The 18,832-nt window shown below is 42.4% G+C and overlaps 1 protein-coding gene and 1 non-coding gene across 2 annotated transcripts in view; one reads left to right on the top strand and one right to left on the bottom strand.

Moving 5' to 3' along the window:
* Nucleotides 1-18,832, top strand: part of LOC614741 (formin-2) — a 357,851-nt gene that overhangs the window by 61,340 nt on the left and 277,679 nt on the right. The window lies entirely within an intron of this gene.
* TRNAC-ACA (transfer RNA cysteine (anticodon ACA)) lies at nucleotides 9,393-9,465 on the bottom strand. Its single transcript has one exon. It is a non-coding gene; the product is annotated as a tRNA-Cys (tRNA).

Here is an 18,832-nt window from a genome sequence, read left to right as displayed (position 1 = left end):
CGACCACATGGAGTGCAGCATGCCAGGCCTCCCTGTCCATCACCAACTCCCGGAGTTTAGTCAAACTCATGTCCATTGAGTCGGTGATGCCATACAACCATCTCATACTCTGTCATCCCCTTCTCCTCCTGCCTTCAATCTTTCCCAGCATCAGGGTCTTTTCAAATGAGTCAATTCTTTGCATCAGGTGGCCAAAGTATTGGACTTTCAGCTTCAGCATCAGTCCCTCCAATGAACACCAGGACTGATCTCCTTTAGGATGGACTGATTGGATCTCCTTGCAGTCCAAGGGACTCTCAAGAGTCTTGTCCAACACCACAGTTCAAAAGCGTCAATTCTTTGGCACTCAGCTTTATAACTCTCACATCCATACATGACTACTAGAAAAACGATAGCTTTGACTAGACAGACCTTTGTTGGCAAAGTAATGTCTCTGCTTTTTAATAGGTTGGTCATAGATTTTCTTCCAAGGAGCAAGCATCTTTTAATTTCATGGCTGCAGTCACCATCTGCAGTGAGTTTGGAGCCCCCAAAAATATAGTCTGCCACTGCTTTTTTTCCCTACTGTTTCCCCATCTGTTTGTCATGAAGTGATGAGACTGGATGCCATGATCTTAGTTTTCTGAATGTTGAGTTTTAAGCCAACTTTTTCTCTCTCCTCTTTCACTTTCATCAAGAGGCTCTTTAGTCTTCTTCACTTTCTACTATAAGAGTGGTGTCATTTGCATATCTGAGGTTATTGATATTTCTCCCAGCAGTATTGATTCAGCTTGTGCTTCATCCAGCCCAGCGTTTCTCATGATGTACTCTGTATATAAGTTAAATAAGCATAGTGACAATATACATCCTTGACAGTCTCCTTTCCCAATTTGAAACCAGTCTGTTGTTCCATGTCCTGTTCTAACTGTTGCTTCTTGACTTGGATACAGATTTCTCAGGAGGCAGGTCAGGTGGTCTGGTATTCCCATCTCTTGAAGAATTTTCCACAGTTTCTTGTGATCCACACAGTCAAAGGCGTTGGCATAGTCAATATAGCAGAAATAGATGTTTTTCTGGATCTCTCTTGCTTTTTCAATGATCCAAACTGGAAAATTCTTAGATGAGAATACAAAACCAGCTTACCTGCCTACTGGGAAATCTGTATGCAGGTCAAGAAGCAGCAGTTACAACCAGACATGGAACAATGGACTGTTTCCAAATTGGGAAAGGAGTATGTCAAGGTTCTATATTGTCACCTGGCTTATTTAACTTATATGCAGAGTACATCATATGAAATGCCAGGCCAGATGAAGCACAAGCTAGAATCAAGATTTCAGGGATAAATATTAATAACCTCAGATATGCAGGTGCTGCTGCTGCTAAGTCACTTCAGTCCTGTCGGACTCTGTGTGACCCCATAGACGGCAGCCTACCAGGCTCCCCCGTCCCTGGGATTCTCCAGGAAAAAACACTGGAGTGGGCTGCCATTTCCTTCTCCAATGCAGGAAAGTGAAAAGTGAAAGTGAAGTCGCTCAGTCATGTCTGACCCTTCACAACCCCATGGACTGCAGCCTACCAGGCTCCTCCATCCATGGGATTTTCCAGGCAAGAGTACTGAAGTGGGCAGATATGTAGGTGAGACCACCCTTATTGCAGAAAAAAGGGGAATTAAAGAGCCTCTTGATGAAAGTGAGAGAGGAGAGAGAAAAAGATTGGCTTAAAACAGCATCCAGAAAACAAAGTTAATTGCATCTGGTCCCATCACTTCATGGCAAATAGATGGGGAAACAATGGAAACAGTGACAGACTTTATATTCTTGGGACTAAAATCACTGCAGATAGTGACTGAATCCATGAAATTAAAAGATGCTTGCTTCTTGGAAGAAAAGCAATGACCATCCTAGACAACATATTAAAAAGCAGAGACTTTAGTTGACCTACAAAGGTCGGTCTAGTCAAAGCTATGGTTTTTCCAGTAGTCATGTATGTATGTGAGAGTTGGATCATAAAGAAAGTTGAGCACCAAAGAATTGATGCTCTTTAACTGTCGTTTTGGAGAAGACTCTTGAGAGTCCCTTGGACTGCAGGGAATTCAAACCAGTCAATCCTAAAGGAAATCTGCCCTGAATGTTCACTGGAGGGACTGATGTTGAAGATGAAACTCCAGTATTTTGGCCAACTGATGTGAAAAACTGACTCACTAGAAAAGACTCTGATGCTGGGAAAGATTGAAGGCGGGAGGAGAAGGGGACAACAGAGGATGAGATAGTTGGATTGCATCACCGACTTGATGGACATGAGTTTGAGCAAGCTCTGGGGGTTGGTGATGGACCGGCAAGCCTGGCATGCTGCAGTCCATGGGGTCACAGAGAGTTAGACATGACTGAGCAACTGAACTGAACTTAAAATTGGTTTCTTTTTATCAGATGATAGTTATTTGAAATCCCTATGTTTGTTGGTCTTCTCATTGTTTCCCTTGATTTCATAGTGAGTCTGTGTTTGTGTGTGCATCAGTAGTGTCATACAGCACCTTCCTACCAGGCTGTCCCCTCCCTCTCCCTGCTCTCATATCACTGGGAACCTCAGCATGATGGCCCATTAGCCTGTTTCTTCCTCTGTGAGCTGGAGGTCCAGGCTCAGATCCCGTCCATAGAAACAAAGTCGTGCTACATACCAATTAGGAAATTCTGTTTCTGGAACCCTTGCTGCTCTACTAAGCAGGTCTGTGCAGAGATGAGCTTGCATTCTCAGTGTGTGACCTCCTGGATTTTCCACCTTACTGCTCGTGACTTCTGACTCTCCTCCTCAGAGCTGTCAGCAGTTTTTGCAGGAAGTCCACAGAACTTTCAGGAGGCCTTTTCTGAGCTGCTTGCTTACTCTTGACTGCTCAGCACACGTTTAATCCCCTGCCACCTGCTGTTGGTCCTTCCCTGTTTCAAATGTCTTTCCTTCTTCTCAGCAACCATCCAACCCACTCATTCTGTGCTGGGACTCCTCCTCATTTCAGTGGGAAGTCTATAGTTTTATGTGATCTTCCTTGATTTCATCTTATGTGGACTGATTTTTTTCTTTTTACAAGACGTCCGGAAAACTTGCTTCTACTTTTCCACCAGTATTTTTTCCTTTACTGTCCAATTTCCAAGCCCATCAACATATTTCAGATATTTCTGAAATGATAACTATTCCCTTAATTTTGAGAATTCATTTTCCTTACTTCTAGCTGGATCTCAGGCCATTTTAAACAATACTTCCTGGAAACTCCCTTTCACTCACTTGCTATAAAACAGGATTTTTTTCTCCTTTCTTCTTCCTGATGCTAAAATGTATTGACAGAAAGTAGAGTCCTTACAATTCTTCCCCACCCCCTTGTCTTTACACACACGTGTGTGCATATGGACTGGCTTGCATGCAAGTGCCCACCTCCCATCACATCTGCAGGCTCTGATTGTGCATGTCTGCCTGCTGAAAGCCTTGACCTCCATGTTCCACTGACATCTGAGATTCAGCTTATCTGAAATCAGACTCCTTTGCAAAATGTCACGTGATCCTTCCTTCTTGAAGGCATGACTGTGGCTTCCTTTCACCTGCCTCTGCACTGGGGCCCTGTGGCCCCCACCTGTGCCCCTCAGCTCTCGGGAAGCCTGCCTCTGAGCCAAGGACTGCCACCACCTGCTTTGGGCAAGAGCCTGGATCAGTCTTCACACTTCCCACCTGCTTATTATCATGGCTCATTCTCACCAGGACCGGGTCTGCTCTGTTTTGCTGAGGTCCTCTGTTGCTGCTGACATGGTGCACACCCCTGCCTTGTCTTCTCTCCATTGTGACTATCCCTGATTCCCCAAGTGCCCCAAAATTCTCTGTCCCCGGTCTGCTGACTTCAGCCTTGTCCTGAGTGCTCTCAAGCCATTAGTTTTGGTTTCCAGTAATAATTTTCATTTCTTTAGTGTCCACTTTTGTTTTTAAATACTTTTAAAATCCTTCCAGGAAGTTTTCCTGATCATCTTGACCAGGGGGAACCTGGCTTCATATTGAATCACTGCCACAGACGTGCTTTTCCTGAGATTCCTGTCAGTTTTCCATTTTAAAGTATGTTTGCACCTTTTATAAAATGCCCATGGGATTTTGACTGAAGTGTTTTGAGTTTAGACACACTTGAGTTTGAGTCCTAGCTTGTTTACCTTGTAACTATATGATTTGGGGCAAATTATTTATTTGAGGCTCAGTTTTTTCATCCACAAAGTGAGGAAAGTCAAAGGGATTTTGATAAGGATTAAATGACATATCAGGTACTTAGGTAAGTGAAGTGATGTTTGGAGTGTATAGTTAGATCCCCAGGGGGTTTGCATCTTGGCACTTGCCCGGTGGCATTGGTCAGCTCCCATGGCCTCTATGGTCCTGTTACCACTTGGTAATGATGGACAGTTCATGACCGCATGCCCAGCACAGAGTGGCTGTCAGAGCCGTCTTGTCGTCGTTCTTGTTGATATATGCATACCTGGATGTCTCCAGTCAGTGTTCTTGTATCATCTCATTCTTCCTGAGTTCTGCCTCCTGCCTCCTCATAAGCTGGTTGTTTACAGACGAGGAAGCACAAGGTTCCACAGCAAAGCTTCTAGAAGATGATGGTGCCGGGATCTATGATTTAAACTGAGGAGTTGCCTGGCTTAAAGTTCATGTACTTTGTGTGAGATCATGATGAAGCTGACATGCAGTAGGGGGTTCTGCCAGTGTTAGTATCCATACCCACCTAGGAGTAGCACACCTTCATGTCTCAGGGGAGCTCCTGCTTAACTGGGGGTGGGGAACACACAGACCACATGTGAAAGAATTGCAGATGCTAAATGTGCTGTGGGAACACAGGCAATGCCACACTTAACTTCCTGGGGTACATGGGGAGAAGCCCCCCACCACACCCAGAGAGGGGGCATTCATAGTGGCACTTGAAGGTTAAGTAGGAGTTTGCCAGGTGGAAAGCCAAGGGGTCTTTGAGAAAAATCATCTGCCCCAGAAGCATGGGGCTCTGATGGATCCTGGTGCATCCAGAAAACAGGGAGTCATCTGGGGTGGTAGGAGCAAAGGGGCCCTTGAGGAGTATGGGAGGAGATGTGGTGGGCAGAAGGCCATGGGTCAGGGCACATGCATGGGCCAGACCAGGACACGGAATTCTGTCACAGAATCATTGGAGATCTGTAAGGTGTTTTCCTGGCAGGAGATGGGTGTGCTTGTCGTTGCTTTAGCTGAGGTCTCCCTGCACAGTGGGAGGTGGCTGCATGAGTGTGGCAACCAAGGAAGAGATTATTGAAATATTTTAAACAAGATTTGAGAGCTGGAGCAATTGAGGTGAATGACAGTCTCATTTTAGAGGTGGATCTGAATTGGAGATGGTTGGTTTCAGCTAATGGCTAGACTTAGAATGTGCAGGGTTGTCAAAAGTCAACAGGTTTCTAGATTGGGAGATTGGATGGAAGATGTAATTTTTGAGTAATTTTAAATAACTCATACTCTCAAAATTTTTGAACAATTCTCAGTTTGTCAATGAAAGGACTCCTTAGTTACATCATTTAACAGCAAACAGCAAACCTAATTAGTTGGCTTTTTAAAATGGTGGCTAGGACTTGGGAAGGCCCTTGAAAAGAGAAGCTTTCAGCTTGGTTTGAGGGAGATCAAAACCATTCATTTAAATTCCATTCCAGTCTGTTTATGAAATTTTATTTTAGGATACTTCAGATTTATTGATCACTTGCTGAAAAGAGTGAAGTCTCTGCATGGGAGCTTCTATTTAATTCATCTATGTTGCTCATGCTGTGATTTCAAAGGCATGCTGGGGATGTCTTGCTCCATCAGGAAGCTGGCTCCCTCAGTGGTGTGGGAGGCGGTGCTGGCAGGCTTACATCTCTGAAACAGAGGCCATGAACTTGCCTCAAAGGAAGGGCTTTAAAAAAAAAAAACAAGGACACTTCTAACATCTGAATTAAAGCAGGACAGGATCAGCAGGCACTTTGAGCCTGGGATGGTAAGAGAAATCCACTTTTGTGGTGGAAAGCCTCATGCAACATAGAAAAGGTGTGTTGGGGCCTGTCTCCCAAAAAGATAAAGCAAAATGTTTTGACCAGGAAGATGGAATTTGAGTGTCTTCAGGTGAGTAAAGTTTGAACAGAAATAGCTGTTAATCATCTGAGCAATAATTTATGCTAAAGACAAGAAAAAAGAAAAACTAAGGCTTAGAAACAAAAATATATTTTGCTACTTGAGAAGCCCTTTGAAATCTTTAGAAACAGTGAAAGAACAGAATTTATAATTTGGAGTTCATTTTCTCTTCTTTTCTAGTGACTTAATGTTTTTATTTAATTGGAGGGTAATTGCTGTACAATGTTATGTTGGTTTCTGCTATACAACAACGTGAATTAGTTATAACTCTACATATCTGCTCCCTCTTGAGCCTCCCTTCCATGCTCCCTGCATCCTGCCCCTCTAGGTCATCTAGTATCTTCATTCCTTCCATTCAGATAGGTTTATCAGTACCATTTTTCTAGATTCCATATATATTCATTAATACATATTTGTTTTTCTCTTTCTGACTTAATTCACTCTGTATAACACGCTCTAGGTTCATCTACCTCACTACAACTGACACAAATTTATTCCTTTTTATGGCTGAGTAATATTCCATTGTCATCTGCATATCTGAGGTTATTGATATTTCTCCCGGCAATCTTGATTCCAGCTTGTGCTTCTTCCAGCCCAGCATTTCTCAATATGTACTCTACATAGAAGTTAAATAAGCAGGGTGACAATATACACACTACCCTTATGGCAGAAAGTGAAGAGTAACTAAAAAGCCTCTTGATGAAAGTGAAACAGGAGAGTGAAAAAGTTGGCTTAAAGCTCAGCATTCAGAAAACGAAGATCATGGCATCTGGTCCCATCACTTCATGGGAAATAGATGGGGAAACAGTGTCAGACTTTATTTTTTTGGGCTCCAAAATCACTGCAGATAGTGATTGCAGCCATGAAATTAAAAGACGCTTACTCCTTGGAAGAAAAGTTATGACCAACCTAGATAGCATATTTGGAGAAGGCAATGGCACCCCACTCCAGTGCTCTTGCCTGGAAAATCCCTTGGATGGAGGAGCCTGGTAGGCTGCAGTCCATGGGGTCGTGAAGAGTTGGACATGACTGAATGACTTCACTTTGACTTTTCACTTTCATGCATTGGAGAAGGAAATGGCAACCCATTCCAGTGTTCTTGCCTGCAGAATCCCAGGGACGGGGAAGCTTGGTGGGCTGCCGTCTATGGGGTCACACAGAGTTGGACATGACTGAAGTGACTTAGCAGCAGCAGCAGCAGATAGCATATTAAAAAGCAGAGACATTACTTTGCCAACAAAGGTCCATCTAGTCAAGGCTATGGTTTTTCCAGTGGTCATGTATGGATGTGAGAGTTGGACTGTGAAGAAGGCTGAGTGCCGAAGAATTGATGCTTTTGAACTGTGGTGTTGGAGAAGACTCTTGAGAGTCCCTTGGACTGCAAGGAGATCCAACCAGTCCATTCTGAAGGAGATCAGCCCTGGGATTTCTTTGGAAGGAATGATGCTGAAGCTGCAACTCCAGTACTTTGGCCACCTCATGTGAAGAGTTGACTCATTGGAAAAGACTCTGATGCTGGGAGGGATTGGTGGCAGGAGGAGAAGGGGATGACAGAGAATGAGATGGCTGGATGGCATCACTGACTCGATGGACGTGAGTCTGAGTGAACTCCGGGAGTTGGTGATGGACAGGGAGGCCTGGCGTGCTGCAATTCATGGGGTGGCAAAGAGTCAGACACGACTGAGCGACTGAACTGAACTAACTGAACTGACTGAATATTCCATTGTATATATGTACCACAACTCCTTTATCCATTCATCTCTCAGTGGACATCTACATTGCTTCCATGTCCTTGCTGTTGTAAATAATACTGCAGTGAACGTTGTGGTGTATTTCAGAATTGTGTATTCAGAATATGTGTATTTCAGAATTGTGGTTTTCTCAGTTTATTTCTCTAGTAAGGGGGTTGCTGGATCATATGGTCATTTTATCCTAGTCTTTAAGGAATCTCCATCATGTTCTCCATAGTGGCTGTATCAGGTTATGTTCCCACCAACAAGGCAACAGGGTCCCTTTCTCCACATCTTCTCCAAGAATTTATTTTTTGATGGTGGTCATTCTGATTTGTGTACTTGTGTTAGTCACTCAGTCATGTCCGACTCTTTCTGACCCCATGAATTGCAGCACGCCAGGCCTCCCTGTCCGTGGAATTCTCCAGGCAAGAATAGTAGAGTCGGTTGCCATTCCCTTCTCCAGGGAAACTTCCCAACCCAGAGATCAAACCCAGGTCTCCTGCATTGCAGATGAATTCTTTACCATCTGAGTAGTACCTGGGAAGTAGTACCAGCTGTGAAGTACCTGGTGTGAGGTGATACTTCATTGCAGTTTTGATTTGCATTTCTCTAGTAATGAGTGAGGGAGAAGGCAATGGCAACCCACTCCAGTACTGTTGCCCGGAAAATCCCATGAATGGAGGAGCCTGGTAGTCTGCAGTCCATGGGGTTGCTAAGAGTCAGACATGACCGAGCGACTTCACTTTCACTTTCTACTTTCATGCATTGGAGAAGGAAATGGCAACCCACTCCAGTGTTCTTGCCTGGAGAATCCCATGGACGGAGAAGCCTGGTGGGCTGCAGTCCATGGGGTCGCACAGAGTCGGACACGACTGAAGCGACTTAGCAGCAGCAGCAGCAGCAATAATGAGTGATGTTGAGCATCTTTTCATGTGTTTATTGGCCATCTGTATGTTATCTTTGGAGAAATGTTTGTTTAGGTTCTCTGCCTATTTTGATTGGGTTGTTTGTTTTTCTGATTTTGAACTGCTTATATCTTTCAGAGATTAATCCTTTGTCAGTTGCTTCATTTGCAATTGTTTTCTCCATTTCTGAGGGTTGTCTTTTCATCTTGTTTATAGTTTCCTTTGTTATGCAAAAACTTTTAAGTTTAATTAGGTCCCATGTGTTGACTTTTGTTTTTATTTCCATTATTCTAGGAGGTGGGTCAGAGAGGATCTTACTGTGATTTATGTCAAAGAGTGTTCTGCCTATGTTTTCCTCTAAGAATTTTATAGTTTCTGGCCTTACATTTAAGTCTTTAATCCATTTTGAGTTTATTTTTGTGTATGGTGGTAGGAAGTGTTCCAGTTTCATTCTTTTATAATACATGTAGCTGTTTAGTTTTGCCAGCACCACTTATTGAAAGTGAAGTCACTCAGTCGTGTCCGACTCTTTGCGACCCCATGGACTGTAGTCTACCAGGCTCCTCCGTCCATGGGATTTTCCAGGCAAGAGTACTGGAGTGGGTTGCCGTTTCCTTCTCCAGGAGATCTTCCTGACCCAGGGATTGAACCTGGGTCTCCTGCATTGTAGGCAGACACTTTACCGTCTGAGCCACCAGGGAGCCACTTATTGAAGAGGCTGTCTTTTCTCAATTGTATATTCTTGCCTCCTTCTTCAAAGATAAGGTGTCCATTGATGTAATGGGCTTTATATCTTATTCCATTGGTCTGTATTTCTGTTTTTATTCCAACACCATACTATCTTGAGGATTGTGACTTTATAGTATAGTCTGAAGTCAGGAAGGTAGATTCTTCCAGCTTCATTTTTCTTTCTCAAGAATGCTTTGGCTATTCAGGGTCTTTTGTGTTTCCATGCAAATTGTAAATTTTTTTGTTCTAGTTTTGTGAAAAATGCCATTTGTCATTTGATAGGGACTGCATTGAGTCTGTAGATTGCTTTGGGTAGTATAGTCATTTTCACAGTATTGCTTCTTCCAATCCAAGAACATAGTTTATCTGTCCATCTGTGTCATTTTTTATTTCTTTCATCAGTGTCTTGCAGTTTTCTGCATACAGTTCTTTTGTCACTTTATGTTGTTTTATTCCTAGGTATTTTATTCTTTTTGTTTCAGTGATGAATGTCATTGTTTCCTAAATTTCTCTTTCTGATTATTCATCGTTAGTGTATTGGAATGCAGGAGATTTCTGTGTATTCATTTTATATCCTGTAACTTTGCTAAATTCATTGATTATATTCTGGTGGCATCTTTAGGGTTTTCTATGTATAGTATCACATCATCTGCAAATAGTGAGTTTTACATCTTCTTTTCCAATCTGCTGCTGCAGCTGCTGCTGCTAAGTCGCTTCAGTTGAGTCCAACTCTGTGCGACCCCATAGTTGGCAGCCCACCAGGCTCCTCTGTCCCTGGGATTCTCTAGGCAAGAATATTGGACTGGGTTGCCATTTCCTTCTCTGATGCATGAATGCATGCTAAGTCGCTTCAGTCGTGTCCAACTCTGTGCTACCCTATGGACAGGAGCCCACCAGGCTCCTCTACAGGATTCTCTAGGCAAGAATACTGGAGTGGGTTGCCATTTCCTTCTCCACTTTTCCAATCTGGATTCCTTTTATTTCTTTTTGTATTGATTGCCATGTCTAGGTCTTCTAAAACTATATTGAATAACAGTGGTGAGAGTGGGTACCCTTGTTTTGTTCCTGATATTAGAGGAAATGCTTTCAGTTTCTCAGCATTGAGAGTAATGTTTGCTGTGGGCTTGTCATATATGACCTTTATCATGTTGAGGTAGGTGGCTCAGTGGTAAAGAATACACCTACCAATGCAGGAGACTTGGATTCCATACCTGGGTCAGGAAGATACCCCAGAGAAGGAAATGGCAACCCACTCCAGTATTCTTGTCTGGGAAATCCCATTAATAGAGGAGGCTGGCAGGCTACAGTCCGTGTGGTCACAAGAGTTGGAGACAACTTAGCGACTAAACAACAACAAAAGTTTCCTTCTGTGCCGATTTTCTGGAGAGTTTTTAAAATCATAAATGGAAAATTTTGTGGAAAACTTTCTCTACATCTATTTTGATGATCATATGTTTTTTGTTTTTAATTTGTTAATATTTTGTATCATATTGATTGATTTACATATGTTGAAGAATCCTTACATCCCTGGGATAAATTCCACTTGATCATGTTTTTCTTATTTCTTGAGGTAGAATTGTATTGCTCTAAACATTCCTCATAGAACTGCTTTTGCTGTATTCCATAGGTTTTGAATTGTCATGTTTTCATTGTCACTTGTTTATAGGTATCTTTTGACTTCCTCTTGAATTTCTTAGTGATCTCTTGGTTATTTAAAAGTGTATTGTTTAGCCTCCATGTGTTTGTGGGGTGTTCTTACAGTTTTTTTTTCTGTTAATTGATATCTAATAGCATTTTGGTCAGAAAAAATGACTCATACAATTGTAATTTTCTTAAATTAACCAGGGGTTGACTTTGTGACCCATGCTATGATCTTTCATGGAGAACATCCATGTGTACCTCAGAAAAAAGTGTATTTTACTGCTTTTGGATGGAATATCCTGTATAAGTTAGGTCCATATGGTCTAATGTATCATTTAAGGCTTGTGTTTCATTATTAATTTTCTGTTTGGATGATCTATCTTTGGTCTGAGTGGTAGTGTTAAAGTCTCCTGCTGTTACTGTGTTACTGTTGATTTCCCCTTTAGTAGTTGTTAGCATTTGGCCTTATGTATTGTGCTCCTATGTTGAGTGAATATATGTTTATAATTGTTATATCTTCTTGGATTGATCTGTTGATCATTATGTAGTATCCTTTCTTGTCTGTTGTAATATCCTTTATTTTAAAGTCTGTTTTATCTAATATGAGTATTGCTACTCCAGCTTTCTTTTGATTTACATTCATATGAAATATCTTTTCCCAGCCCCTTTTAGTCTGTACCTGTCCCTTGGCCTGAAGTATTTCTATTGTAAACAGCATATATATGGATATTGTTTTTGTATCCATTCAGCCAGTGTGTATCTTTTGGTTGGAGCATTTAATCCATTTCCATTTAGGTTAGTTTTTGATATATATGATTCTGTTACCATTTACTTTACGGTTTTGGGTTTGCTTTTGTCGGTCTTTTCTTTCCTTGTGTTTCTTGTCTAGAGAAGTTCCTTTAGCATTTGTTGTAAAGCTGGTTTGGTGTTGCTGAATTCTCTTAACTTTTGCTTAAATTAAAAAAGCTTTCAATTTCTCCATCCAGTTTGAATGAGATCTTTGCTGGGTAGGGTAATCTTGGTTGTAGTTTTTTTCCTTTCATCACTTTCAGTATATCCTGCCACTCCCTCTGGCCTGCAGAGTGTCTGCTGAAAGATCAGCTGTTAAGCTTATGGGGATTCCTTTGTATGTTATTTGTTGCTTTTCCCTTGCTGCTTTTAATACCTTTTCTTTGTGTTTAATTTTTGTTAGTTTGATTAATATGTGTCTTGGTGTGTTTCTCTTTGGGCTTATCCTGTATGGGACTCTCTAGGCTTCCTGGATTTGGGTGGTTATTTCCTTTCCCATGTTAGGGAAGTTTTCAACTATAATCTCCTTAAATATTTTCTCATACCCTTTCTTTTATCCTCTTCCTCTTGGACGAAATGTCGGTGTGCTTAATGTTGTAAAGCACATGGAGGTCTCTGGGACTGTCCTTTTTTCTTTTCATTCTTTCTTTATTCTTCTCTGCTTCCATTATTTCCACCATTCTATGTTCCAGCTCACTTATCCAGTCTTCTGCCTCGCTCTGCTGTTGTTTCACTCAAGTGTATTTTTTATTTCAATTACTGTGTTATCATTGCTGATTGTCTGATTTTTGTTTCTTCTAGGTCTTTATTAAACACGTTTTGTATGTCCTCAACCCACACCTCAATCCTATTTATCTATGCCTCCATTTTATTTCTGAGATTTTGGATCAACTTTACTATCATTACTCTGAATTCTTTTTCAGGTAGACTACCCATTTCCTCTTTATTTGTTTGGTCTTGGGGGTTTTTACCATGCTCCTTCATCTGCTGTATGTTTCTCTGTCTTTTCCTTTTGTTTAATTAATGTATTTGGGGTCTCCTTTCCACAGCTTGCAAGGTTTCAGGTTCCTTTTACTTGTGAGGTTTGTTCCCCTGGGTGGGGTTGGACCAGTGTCTTGTGAAGGCTTCCTGGTAGAGGGGAGACTGGTGCCTGTGTTCTGGTGAGTGGATCTAGGTCTTGTCTTGCTGAAGGGCAGTGCCATATCCAGTGATGTGTTTGGAGTGTCTGTGAGCTTGGTATGGTTTTGGGCAGCTCTGGCACTGGAGCTTGCTGGCCTTGGGTGGGTCTTGGTGTTAGTAGTAAGATGGAGGCCTTTGAGAGAGCTCTCATTGATTAATATGCCATGGGGTTGGGAGTTCTCTGGTTGTCCAGCATCCTGGACTCAGGTCTCCTACCTTGGAGGTTTCAGGCCTGACTCCTGGCTGGAGCACCAAGACTCTACACAATGCAGAGAAGAAAGAGAAAGAAATAGAAAAAAGAAAGGAAAAAAAAAAAAAACAAACAAACATACAAACAAAGAATGGACAGACAAAACCCTGAAACAAATGGTAAAACTAAACAGACAGAAACACAAATAAACTCACATACACTCATAAAAAGAAAAGACAAGAGAAAAAAAAAAGGAAGAATGAAAAGGGGAACTAAGACAGAAGAGAGTAATCAGACCAATAAACAAACCCCTAGGGGCTTCCCTGGTGGCTCAGATGGTAAAGCATCTGCCTGCAACATGGGAGACCCAGGTTCATTCCCTGGGTCAGGAAGATCCCCTGGAGAAGGAAATAGCAACCCACTCCAGTGCTCTTGCCTGGAGAATTCCATGGACAGAGGAGCCTGGTAGGCTACAGTCCATGGGGTTACAAAGAGTCAGACACAACTGAGCAACTTCACTGAAAACTAGTAAAATACAAAAACCAAAAACATGGAAAAAATACAATATAGCGAAAAAGTACTGTAGACATAGGAAAAAATAAAATTTAAAAATAAAAGCATAGAAAAGGTAATTAAAAAATAAAAATTAAAGGAATAATTTAAAAAAGCAATAGAACATAGCAGAAAAAAAGACAAAAACATAGAGATAGTGTTAGTAAGAAAAGTATTTTCCCTGAACTCAGTTGTGAGTGTCCTCTCCCCGACAGTGAGGTCCTCCGATACTACTAGGAAGTTCTCTGGACCTGCCTTGGGCACTGTGAGGTCAGCTCAGACTCGGATCTGGCCTTACTCTAGCTTGTACTTGCTTCCAGAGTCCACCATTGCCCCCAAAGTCCACAGTCGCAAGCAACTGGGGGAATTTCATCCCAACTGGGGGAATTTCATCCCAACTGGGGGAACTTGCTGTGGTTGCACAAGCACATTTCCTTCCTCTTTAGCCACACAACCCCTGGTGTGCTCCATTTTGGTTTTGGTCCTGCCTGTGTTTGTAGGCAGTCCTCTGGCATCTGTTTCCCACCCAGACAAGGGGAAGGAGAAAGAGCGGCTGCTTAGGGCTCACTTGCTCAGTGTGGCCAGGGAGGGGGAAGGATACAGGATCACAGTTGTGATGTGTGGGGACTGCCTGCCGCAGAGGCCTGTGGGAAGGTGCTATAGCCTGAGGTGGGTTGTGCACTCTCCTAGGGGAATTGGCCCTGGGTCATGGGTCCCTCAATAGTGTTAGGGTGCACAGGCTCCCTGAAAGGTGTCCACAGGGACCTGCACCTGCTCACAGCTTGGTGGCAGTCCACACCTCACCTCTGGGGTCACAGACCACAGCCTTACCTCCCCCCTGCCTCCCATCCCCCGCTAGCACACAAGCTGGCCTTGGCAGCAGCCGGCCAGCATTCCCACCTCTGCGGTCACAGACTGCAGCCATGGCTCATCCCACCTGTGGCACTTGCAAAGGCTGCATCTTGCTGTCTGAGAGCTTGTGGAGTTAGAGCTTCCCTGTGATAATGATCTCTTATCTCCATGGGAGGCCCAGGTTTTTCTGTGGACTCCCTCAGCTGTATCATACTAACCCCTTCAGGTTGTCTTCATGGCAGTCACTCCCAGTCCTCTCCCTGGGATCAGACCTCCAAAGCCTGAGCCTTAGCTCCCAGCCCCTACCTACCCTGGAAGGCATGCAGACAAGTGTCTCAGGCTGGGCAGTGGTAGTTAGCTTCCATCCCTGTGTAAAATTCTCTCAGCATTGCCTTCCACATACCTGTTGCTGCACTCTCCTCTGAGGTTCCAAGGTTCCCCCGTCCCCGCCCATGAAGGGTTTTCTGGGTGTGTGGAAACTTCCTCCTTCACAGCTCCCTCTCAGAGGTGTGGGTTCCAAGCCAAATCCTTTGTATCTCTCTTTTTTTGTTATTTCTTTTGCCCTACCCCATCATGTAGAGATTAGCTTGCCTTTTTGGAAGGTCTTCTGCCACCGTTCAATAGGTGTTCTGTAGGGGTTGTTCCACGTGCAGATGTATTTTTTTTTAATATAAATTTATTTTAATTGGAGGTTAATTATTTACAATATTGTATTGGTTTTGCCATACATCAACATGAATCTGCCACTGGTATACACGTGTTCCCCATCCTGAACCCCCCTCCCTCCTCCCTCCCTGTACCATCCCTCTTCGTCGTCCCAGTGCACCAGCCCCAAGCGTCCAGTATCATGCATTGAACCTGGACTGGCGATTTGTTTCATATATGATATTATACATGTTTCAATGCCATTCTCCCAAATCATCCCACCCTCTCCCTCTCCCACAGAGTCCAAAAGACTGTTCTATACATCCATGTCTTTTTTGCTGTCTCGCACACAGGGTTATCATTACCATCTTTCTAAATTCCATATATATGCGTTAGTATACTGTATTGGTGTTTTTCTTTCTGGCTTACTTCACTGTGTATAATAGGCTCCAGTTTCATCCACCTCATTAGAACTGATTCAAATGTATTCTTTTTAATGGCTGAGCAATACTCCATTGTGTATATGTACCACAGCTTTCTTATCCATTCATCTGCTGATGGGCATCTAGGTTGCTTCCATGTCCTGGCTATTATAAACAGTGCTGCAATGAACATTGGGGTACACGTGTCTCTTTCCCTTCTGGTTTCCTCGGTGTGTATGCCCAGCAGTGGGATTGCTGGGTCATAAGGCAGTTCTATTTCCAGTTTTTTAAGGAATCTCCACACTGTTCTCCATAGTGGCTGTACTAGTTTTTTGATGTGTTTGTGGGGAGGGAAGTGATCTCTATATCTTACTCCTCTGCCATCTTGAAGGCCTCCCTCATTTCCTCTTAATTGTATTTCTGAGATCCAGACAATGAAAATTAAAGCTTTTTTTTTAGTCACAAAAGTGTGTAGCTGTTGACCTGCTTAACAGTCTGCATTGTTTACTCTGACAGATGATTTTGTCCCCAACAGTGCCGTGCTATTAGTAATACTTTATGTTGAGACCATCTTCTGTGGGGATGGAGGGAACTTTATAGCATTTTCCAGTGTATCAGGAGTGAAGTCATTGGTTTCAGTTAATTATTCCTGAGAGTTGAAGTCTGTGTGTAGCAGTGTGAAATCTGTGGGCGTGTGTGCCTTCGCTGAAATGGTGTTTTTAAGTCCTTATTCTACTAGTTCAGTGCTTTCCTGGAAATGTCAGTAATTGAGAGAAGTCATAGCTTTGTCATCTGGGTCATCTGAAGGTGAGAGTAGTAAATGATTAGGATATTAACCATTATTATTAACTGCATTTGATGCTATTTATTGAACATTTGCTAGAGCTTGAAGCACTGTGATTGCAAAAATTACCTCAAGCTATAGGTAGCTCAGTGGTAAAGAATCTGCCTGCCGATGCAGCAGATGCAAGAGACACGGGTTCAGCCCCTGAGTCAGGAAGATACCCTGGAGTAGGAAATGGCCACCCACTCTAGTATTTCTTGCCTGGAAAATTCCATGGACAGAGGAGCCTGGCAGGCTATAGTCCATGGGGTCTCAAAAAGTCACACATGACTGAGCATCCACACATGCACACATGCATCCTCATTTTACCCCGGGAAGAGTGAGGTTCAGGGAAATTAAGTAACTGTTCAAAATTTAAAATAGGAACCAAGGTGCTAATTGCCACAACATCCTACCTCTTGCATTTAAAAAAAAAAAAAATTCTTTCAGCTAGATAATACTAGAAGCAATGTTACATATTTAAACTAGAGAAAATGTCAAGTTATATTCAGCTTGGAATTTTTTAAAAAACCATGAGTTTTCAGGGTCTCTGAGAATAGGCTCTGTGTATTGCAGGAAATCTTGTATGCTTAGTTGGATGTAGGAAACCTTACTTTTTGGGAGGGGATTTACAATGACCTTGAGTAAGTCAGCTGACCTCCCTGAATGATGTTCACAGCATTACTGCTGTTACATAATAAATATATTTGAATCTGTGCCATGAGTAAGGTCTGTGACGCATGTTTCCTCCCTAGGAAAGAGACATTTACACTTGAGTGAAATTTTTGTTCCTTCATAGTCAACCGACAATTCAGGTGTTAAGTTGAATAGAAATGAACTTCTAGGTTAAATACTTCTTAAAAATCATAGAAGTCCATCTACTCTCCTTTGCCTGAGTTTGATCCACCTGATGGGATCTTCCAAGGTTGTGCCTTCCCACCTCGTCCCTCTTGTCAGTACACCACTGACCAGCTCACCTGTCCAGTAACTGTGTCTGCTTAATTGTTAAGCAACTTCCTTTTGAACCCTGAATGCAGCCTCTGTTGTATCCAGCTTCTCTTAAGGTATCTAGTTGAGAAAATGATGGGTTGAATGTTGGTGATTTAAGTGTTTGAATTCAGATGTCACGTCTTGGAAGAATTGAGCTAATTAGTACCATGTTTGTATGTTCAATATCATATTTGTTATTCGTTCTTTGGAATCTCAATTCTTACTCTTGTCCTCATATGAATATCCTCTACTTTCCAACTATACACTGTGCTAGTGGTGCCACCGAAGAAGGAAATGGCAACCCACTCCATTATTCTTGCCTAGAGAAATCCATGGACAGAGGAGCCTGGTGGTCTGCGTCCATAGGGTCGCACAGAGTCAGACACGACTGAAGCGACTTAGCCTGTGTGCATGCCTTGAAGAAGGCAATGGCAACCCACTCCAGTATTCTTGCCCGGAGAATCCCAGGGATGGAGGAGCCTGGTGGGTTGCCGTCTATGGGGTCGCACAGAGTCAGACACGACTGAAGCGACGTAGCAGCAGCAATGGTGCCACCCAGGAGAACTCATATGATGTTTTCTCTCCAACTGATTTCTTAAATATTTGGACAAACAGAGCTTGACCAACTACATCCTATAAAATTAGTCAGAAACAGGACTTACACTATTTCCAGTTCCCTATCTTTACTTATGGGATTAACTCAAGTGCTACAAAATATTATACACACTATTTTATCTGGAGCCAAAAAAAGGTTTAAGGAAAGTCATTGTAAAAGCTGTTCCTCCAACCTGATAGTTTTATTTCCTTTAATTCTGAGAATGTATGTTATTTGTAATATGTTACTATTGGTAGGATATTCTTGTGGTAAAATACAGGCAGAGACTCACAAGAAATTTTGAGAAGTTGGGGTATTTGTTCAACTAATACCAAATTATGAAGGTACATTTTCTTGTGGTTTTCAAAATATACCCTAGGAAATGTCTCTTTATACCATCTTCCATATGATAACTAGAGCTTAGAGTGAGTTGGTGTGGCCTCATTAGAAATATATTAATATCAGCATCTTCTAAATGACCTCTAGTCATTGGAAAGATATACTCCATTGTCCCAGCTCAACATTAATTCCCCCTGCTCTAATATCTAACTTCTTTGTCTTCTCTATTGAATAGGAGTAACAGCTTTATATATCTTCCTGGTCATGAAGTTCAAAATGGTATTCCTCACCATCCTGAAAGGCAGGTGTTACTTTGCTCTGA

The sequence above is a fragment of the Bos taurus genome, chromosome 28 (genome assembly GCF_002263795.3).
Source record: "Bos taurus isolate L1 Dominette 01449 registration number 42190680 breed Hereford chromosome 28, ARS-UCD2.0, whole genome shotgun sequence".
Classification (NCBI taxonomy): Eukaryota; Metazoa; Chordata; class Mammalia; order Artiodactyla; family Bovidae; genus Bos; species Bos taurus.
This window is presented reverse-complemented; position numbering and strand designations above follow the sequence as displayed.